Below are 8,251 nucleotides of genomic sequence, written 5' to 3' on the forward strand. Positions count from 1 at the left end.
GTGTTGAATCCATTTCTACCATAAAAAAACCTTTCAAAAATTCTGTCACATACCTCGTACTTGTATTCAAATATATCTAAAAAAAAAAAATTATAAGGTGATTACATCAACCTCAACCATATATATATGCTTACACATTCGGATATAAAGCATGTTTGATGCATTCATCTCACGGTGTCAAGGTTTATTATTTAGTTTAATGGCTCCATCTACATATGACTATTACTATTTCGACTCTATGTAGAGGATGGCTCTTAATTTATTGCAAAGGTATTAAAAACCCAACTGCCTTTTGTATGCTGGCGTCCCCTCTTCACTACACCTGGACCTGCATTTAAAGCCGCCGGCCTGATCACGTGATCGGCCATGGCTCCGCAGGCTGGATCCTTCCCGCCTTCAGCACTTTGGCATTACCGCCAAGATCTATGGCAGGGAGGTTTGGAGGATAATCAAAGGTGGAGATTACTCCACGTCGCAGGGTTATGGATTCGTGTTTATAAGGTTGATGTCCCGCGTTCATCGGGGTTTTGCTGTTTCCATTTGGCGCTCCAGAGCTCGGGGTAACACTCTGTTACCACTGGGCGTTTGCTCCACAATTCCTGCTCCGGCTTTCTTCAGTCGCCCTCGACAATGCATACAAACTCATCATAGAATCACCGCTCCAAGGCTAGGTAAGATTTACACCTGTTGATTTGATTTACATTGTTGTCCAGGAATCTAACATTAGACGCACAGTATGACGGCCTCTTTGTTGATTGACAGGTAATGAAGAGTCCGCTGTCGTGACTCCTTCAGCGGCATAAGCTGCCCTTTGCTGCTACTAAGCTGGATATGCACAGGTACCCCTATCGCCACGAATTCCTACCTCATAATATGAACTGTTAGTTAAGATTTTGTATAAGATTGTCGGAGGGTTACTGCTGTTTTAGTTTATAACTTCCGCCACCTTTCCTCCTCGGTTGGCGCAGATGGAGTTTCACTGCCTTCTCAAATCCGGGGCCATACCCATTGGGGTTTGAGTATGTGAAGCCCGATACACTTTCTCCATTGTTTACAGCAGTTTCTGGGTCGAACTCTCGGTTCAAGAGTCTGGCTACTCGGTGGCTGCCTTTGTATTATGTTTTTGGAACATTGACTCATATATTTAGTTTGTATCTGCGAATACTTTATAGCTTCTACTGGTTAATGAATTTGGGACTGAACCCACATGATTTTTAACTCTTTCGGCTATTACAGAATGTGAATAACCTATGTGGTTTAATGATATCTCGGCCCTGCTGTCTATCGCAGAACAATGTTATACTTTAAGATATTTCTTATCGTTTTTCTTTATAAAAATCTCCCGTAAGGGTTTGAGTTCCAGCATCACTCAGTTATTTGTTTAAATGCATCCTTTGGAGTCTATTCATGGTGTTTATGACTTCTAAGAGGGTTTGGTAAGACGGCATACGCCGCTCTCCAACCGCCTTCGATAGCCCAGCCAGTATTCACGCCTGCATCTAACTCAATAGATGTCTGGCCGACTCGGCGAGGGTTAAGAAAATGAGATCTGCGGTCATACAGATTTAGGGTCTATACCCTGTATTGTTCTGTTACCGTCAGGACATGGACTCCGTCTGTTATATATACAGTTTGTTCTTAAATCTTTGTTAAGAGTTACGAGAGTTGACAATATAGTCTTCTGATATGAATATGGTAATCGACTATGCGTTTATTTCTTGTCGTAACAGTGTTTTTCCTTTACTGTGTATATGAAGTTTAATATCTTTTGGACAGGAGATATTGCACGCGGCCTATACGCTAGAGATTATTCATCTATCTGTTAAAGATGTAAATGTTTATGCTCGAAAGTATTATCAGGACAGTCCATTTTAATTTGCAACCATTCCTTTGTTTGTTTTCCCTTCTTTTAAAGATATGGTTCGAGCGTGAGCCTAAGCTCTACTTCCTAATCTCTCGGTGGCCATGGGAACAACGACTGTGGCCTCAGGCTTCTGCCGGCCTTAAGGACTTCTCCAGCCGCGAACTCGTTCTGTTTTCTAACTTAAACTTTTGCCTGCCATACCCTGATATTCTTCAGGTCTTATAACCTAAGGTTTCGATGGCCCTTCTCCAGGTTACGCTTTACTATATAACGTGACAGTAAGGCTACAGAGGCTCTTCGAATTGATAAGTATTAGTGTATAGATTTCTATTATAATGTTTCAAGTCCTCCTTCGCAGAGTACTCGGCCCTGCATATACAAACCCTAGCCCCTTCGATTATCTCATTCTGTTCTATTAAATAGCCTTTCTTGTCACGGTATGCAGAGTTAAATAATTATCTAATTGACACAATGGCATGTATTTCTGTATCATTTCCTTATTCGTAGTTATTCTATTTGCTTAATAGCACTATAGGGTTTCTATCCTCTACTGATAATACGCAGTAACTGTAAGTATTCTAAATTAACCCTTCTGTACAAACAGTAGTAAAATCTTAGGGTTTTGCTACTTACCTGGTTACCGCTTGTTGGGAAGTTCTTCAGCACTCCTTCAGCAAATTCCTGTGTTAAGCTCGCTAACCACCCATCCTTGAGACTTGTCCTTCGGGACCTGAGTCTCCCCCCGAGCTTATGCTTACCGGATCCCAATCCTCAGTAAGACAGCACCTAGTGTCTTGACTATCTGGTCTCTACCAGACTTAGTCCAAAACCAGGTATGTTTTTCTCTTTTCTTTTTCTGTCTGTCACTACAGCACAGAAAGAAAAACTATCCACCCTTTTCCTTTTTCCTGGAAATCCTTCCAGTTAAGGGAGGTGGTTATTTTCAGTTCCATTAACTGCTTTCCCTTTTAGGAAACTCAATGCTCTTCTGAGTAATTCTTTAAACATTACTTTAATGCATAATTCAAATTAACAGATTACTTCTTTAAAAGAAAATAAGTTCTCAATGTCATTCAGTTTTTACCACAGTAAACTTTTAAATAATTACATTTACGGGGTCATCACAAATTCCAACTACCTAATTTTTTTGAATATATTTTTTATAATAAAAAATGTAAAAAATCATTTATTATGTGATTCATATTAATTTTTGAAGAAAATTTTTCAAAATTATGAATGTCTTCATTCAAGTTTATAAATATTTTAATTTTTTAATCATTTACCATATTCTAAAAATATAAATATAAATTTTATTGATTAAAGTTAATATGGTTAAATAATTTATTATCATCATTAAATATTAAATCAATTTGGTTAACCAATAAATTTTTCCTTTTACTTAAACTTTTTATAAATAAAAAAAATATTTTTGTCGTGTCATTTAATTTTAAAATCAAAATCTTTTAATTAAAAACTATTTTTGTGGTATCATCCAATTTTAAAATCAAAATCTTTTAATTATAAACTATTTTGGTTATATCTCCAATTTTAAAATCAAAATCTTTTAATTTTATTTCTTAAAAGTGTTGAAAGGTTTAATTATATCTCAATATATTTAATAAAATAAAATTCACATATTATTTAATTTTATTTAATAAATTAAAATAAAATAAAATTTACATATACAATTATAATTAATATATAATATTATTCACTAATTAATCTACCTAACAGAACGTAACTTGACCATTTCAAATTAATTAGCATAGATTAATTTGACCGGTTCTGATAAAGTTTTATAAAAAAATAAATTTTTTTAGCAAAATTTCAAATAAATAATTAAAGTAAATTTGTTTTCTTTTTTATATTTATAAAATATAAAATATCAATTTTTATATACTTTTTGATATACAAGAAAAAACAAAGTATTCTAATGTGAATTCAAAAGTTATTATTTACAGATTATTTTCTAAAAATTAGAATGAAACAATGTTTAAATTATTTTTTTAAAATGGAAATAAATTGAACACAATCAAAATTCTTTGAAATATCTAAAATCTTAAAATTTAACAAATATAACTTAAAATTTAACAAATACTTGTCACGTTGACGAATGGTGTGGTGTCAAATTGAAAGAAAGTGTTGAACAACTCCTTTGAAAATAATTTGTGGTATTATCAATTCACGAACAACTCCTTTGAAAATAATTTGTGGTATTATCAATTCACTCGCATTTAGCGTTATCCTCACGGTGGTCGTTGGTATAAAATTAACTATATTATTTTGGTCAATATATATATATATTTGATTCTTCTTACGCACTTTTATATACAATGCGGTTGTGATAAAGGAAGAGCCGTGTGCGTAGAAGTTACGTTGAGGACGGAAATGGTTGAATAACAACTCCACTGAAAATGATTTGTGTTGTATCAATTCACTCCTATATCGCGTTACCCCCACGGCGGCCGTTGGTCTTCGCCGGACGAGAGAAGAAAAACAAATTAAAGATCCATCCTCCATTTTGGACTGCCACTGTCTCCACTGGTTGTCTTCATGTATTTTTTATTGCATCCTGGAAGAGGATATCCACTGAAAATGATTTGTGTGGCATCAATTTACACCTATATCGCGTTATCCCCACGGCGGCCGTTGGTCTTCGCGCACGAGAGAAGTCAAGTTGAGGATGGAGAATGAGTGGTATAAAATGGTTGAATAACAACACCACTGAAAATGATTTGTGTGGTATCAATTCACTCCTATATCGCGTAACCCCCACGGCGGCCGTTGGTCTTCGCCGGACGAGAGAAGAAAAACAAATTAAAGATCCATCCTCCGTTTCGGACTGGAACTGGTTGAACACCAAATCAACTAAAAATGATTTGTGTGGTATCAATTCACTCCTATATCGCGTAACCCCCACGGCGGCCGTTGGTCTTCGCCGCACGAGAGAAGAAAAACAAATTAAAGATCCATCCTCTCCGTTTTGACCACAGAGTCTTCCAAAGAAGGTGAGCTGTGTGTTCTTGTCTATATATACACGGTGGCTGTAAAGCCGTGTAAGTCGGGTTGAGGAGGGAGGAGGAGTGGGCATCCATTGGTGTGGTATAGCATCCAAAGAAATCGCTGAATAAGTGCATTCAAAATTATTGGTGTGGGGTATCAATTCACTCGTATAACGTCAGCCCCGCGGTGGCCTTTGGTCTTCGCGTCACGAGAGAAGTGAAAAAATCTGGCCTTTTAGAAAAGGGGATATGTCAAAGAGTTTATAAGTTTTAAAAATAAACAAAATATACCCAGCACCGATGGTTGATTAATCATATTTCAATTTAAAATCTAAATAAATATATATATTATTAGCAATCTGTCTATTTCTCATGGGGCAGAAGCTTAGAAAATTGAATTATGTATATCTGTAATTTTTTATAGTTGTGAAATTGAATTATGTATATCTAATTTTTTTATGGTTGTGAAATTTGCTCATAGATGAGATATAATTTCGTTGGACAAGCCCTCTCTTTTACTTCTGAATTTTGATAACAAGCATTAGTTATATGTGTTGTAAATGCCTTTTGGGGTGTAATAATCCATAGAAACCCTATGGTTTGCTAGTTCCAAGGTTTTATATTTTCTATTCCGCACTAACAAAAAATAGGCAGATTAGATCAATCCCCCGAAGAGTCAATCCTGAAGTCATTTTTCTTAAAAAAGGTTCTAGTTCTAGAAACAAAACAAAGGGAAGTGAAGTTTCTTTTTTCTTTGAGGTTGAGATGAAAAGTTCAAATCAATTCACTAATGCTAATAAAAAGCATTCGATAAAGAACTTGATAATCCATTAAACAATCAATGTGGGGTATAAAGAGAATCTTTTAGGGGAAAAATTGCCAGTGTGTTGATTGGTATACGAAAATTTTGCAGTTCTTTTGTATTTTTCTGTTGATTGTTCTCTAGGACTAAGACACCCTAGTCTCCATGTCGAGAGTCAAGAGGACTGTTTCCGCTTAAGATAGAATTTTGTAGTTCTTGTCTATTTTTCTGTTGACTATCCTCCAGAACCAAGGAATCCTAGTATCCATATCAAGAGTCAAGAGGAGTGTTTCTGCTGAAGACGTTATTTGCCCTTAAAGGAATTGGTGACTGGAAATAGGTTTATAACTCTATTACAATTTTGTCATGTCAATTAAGTTGATTGGATCCATGCCTTCTTTACTTGAAAGGTGATGGGTGGTAAGGTGGACATTTATCTGAAATGAAATTTTATTAGCATCCATGGAAAGCCCTGAACATCTGCAGAAGGAGTAAAGCAATTACAGTTTTACGAAGAATTTATCTCCCCTTTAACTCCAATCTATAAAGGATCTAAAAGTATATCCGGTTACACTGTATATATTCCGTGTCTAAACTGTCTAAACATGTTCTTTGATATTGCAAGACATCTTTCATGTAGATGGCAACTTGCTTGGCAGACAAGCATAGCAAACTCTGTATAGTCTTCACATCTCACTTTATTAAGCGTTTTTCTCTTATCTCGTCGTCTCTTGTAGAGTTCAACATCACATGTACATTATCTTCAAATATTTCAAATCTTAATATTGCTATAGAGATGAAAGTACATGCTAGATTTGTAGATATCTCTTCGTAGATAACAACAGACAATAGCATTTGAGCTCTTCTGCAATAGTAGGTTGAATCTATGGATTGTCAAGTCTGTGGCTAGCTCTGGCTAGTGGAGCTTAAGATGCATGCCATTTTACTGTAGACTGTTTAAAGCTTTGTAGTTATTTGATTTTTAAGGTGTACCTCTTTGCATCCAATGTACAATGTTGCAGGTTTTCAGTTTTGTTTAATTTGTTTGCTTTGCTTTGATGCAAGTAAATTGTAATTTATAATTAGATCACTCACGACTTTAAAAATTTGCCAAAAATCACCAGTTCAAATTGAACATCCTTAAATTTGTTACATCCAGAGTACTTGGAGCACTGACTTATCATATGTATGCAGCTTATGGAGGATTTTCTTTGTTAACCTAGGTTTTAATTTAGTATGTCTTGAAGCATGCAACATAAGTGGTTCTGAGCACTTCTATAATCTTCATTTACAGTCAAAATGGCAAACAGAAGTTGGCAAGTTTTGCAAGAGTCAAAATCTTTTTATTATTTCTGTTATGAGATTCTGGCGTTGTATTGTTTTTATTTTTATCTAATAGCCATTTTATTCTAATTCATTGGTGCTGATTTTTCATGGGCCTTAGATGTTACCAAGAATATAGATGTCCTATTGATGTTAATGAAGTCTTCATGCCTTCACAAAACTTTGTGCATTTACGAAACTTCCTGGTAATCCATATCCCAAAGCTCCCAGAATTGCCCTAATGGAGTATACATGGCAAACATCCAAAAGGAATCCCTTGAGCAAACAAATATAAAAGGATAAGTCAAAGTCTTCCAGGCTTGAGTAAGAGACAAGCCCAAAGTTCTCTAATTGCTAGACCGAGTACCACTCTGAGGAAAGCCAGAATTGCCAAAAAAACACCTTCAAAATCCAAAGTTGAGAATGCAAAACAGACCATAAAAGCATAGTAACAAAAATCAAGGACTAGCTCAGTCATCAACTGCAGAACCCACCTCCCATTTGCTGTAGTGCTAGTAAAACCAGGTTAGCTCTTGTTCTTCAAATCTTTTGTGCTGGATTTTCTTGATACAATGTAACTGCTGTATACATACCATCATATGTTGTCTTCATGGAAAAAACATAATATTTTATAAATTCAAATAACAGTTTGTTAATCCGAATAAGTACTACTAGTGCAAGCATTGGCAAAATATTAGAAATACATACACATCTAACTGGATCTATTCGCTAAGGTGACACAATACTGGCATTGAGTGGAATTAAAGTGAACAGGCATAGGTGTATTAAAGCATAAATTTGTGTATATTGCAAGTGCAGACTGAAACATACAATACCTTATTGTCAATTATGCCATATTTTTTTCTTTTTCTAAATGAAAATTATTTGAAAACCTCCAATGCCCAAGGTTTTATATTTTATATTCGCACTAACAAAAAATAGGAAGATTAGATCAATCCTCCGAAGAGTCAATCCTGAAGTCATTTTTCTTAAAAAAGGTTCTAGTTCTACAAACAAAACAAAGGGAAGTGAAGTTTCTTTTTTCTTTGAGGTTGAGATGAAAAGTTCAAATCAATTCACTAACTCTAATAAAAAGCATTCGATAAAGAATTGGATAATCCATTAAACAATCAATGTGGGGTATAAAGAGAATCTTTTAGGGGAAAAATTGCCAGTGTGTTGATTGGTATAGGACAATTTTGCAGTTCTTGTGTATTTTTCTGTTGACTGTCCTCTAGGACTAAGACACCCTAATCTCCA

General features: G+C 35.1%; 1 long non-coding RNA gene across 1 annotated transcript; it reads left to right on the plus strand.

Moving 5' to 3' along the window:
* The first annotated feature begins 323 nt into the window (after positions 1-323).
* Positions 324-1,707, plus strand: LOC149196383 (uncharacterized). Its single transcript, XR_016254126.1, has 3 exons — positions 324-671; positions 772-839; positions 969-1,707. It is a non-coding gene; the product is annotated as an uncharacterized LOC149196383 (long non-coding RNA).
* The last annotated feature ends 6,544 nt before the right edge of the window (positions 1,708-8,251 follow it).

The sequence above is a fragment of the Pinus tabuliformis genome, chromosome 2_2, assembly GCF_031772625.1.
Source record: "Pinus tabuliformis cultivar Carrire ecotype Pingquan chromosome 2_2, CPIR1, whole genome shotgun sequence".
NCBI lineage: Eukaryota > Viridiplantae > Streptophyta > Pinopsida > Pinales > Pinaceae > Pinus > Pinus tabuliformis.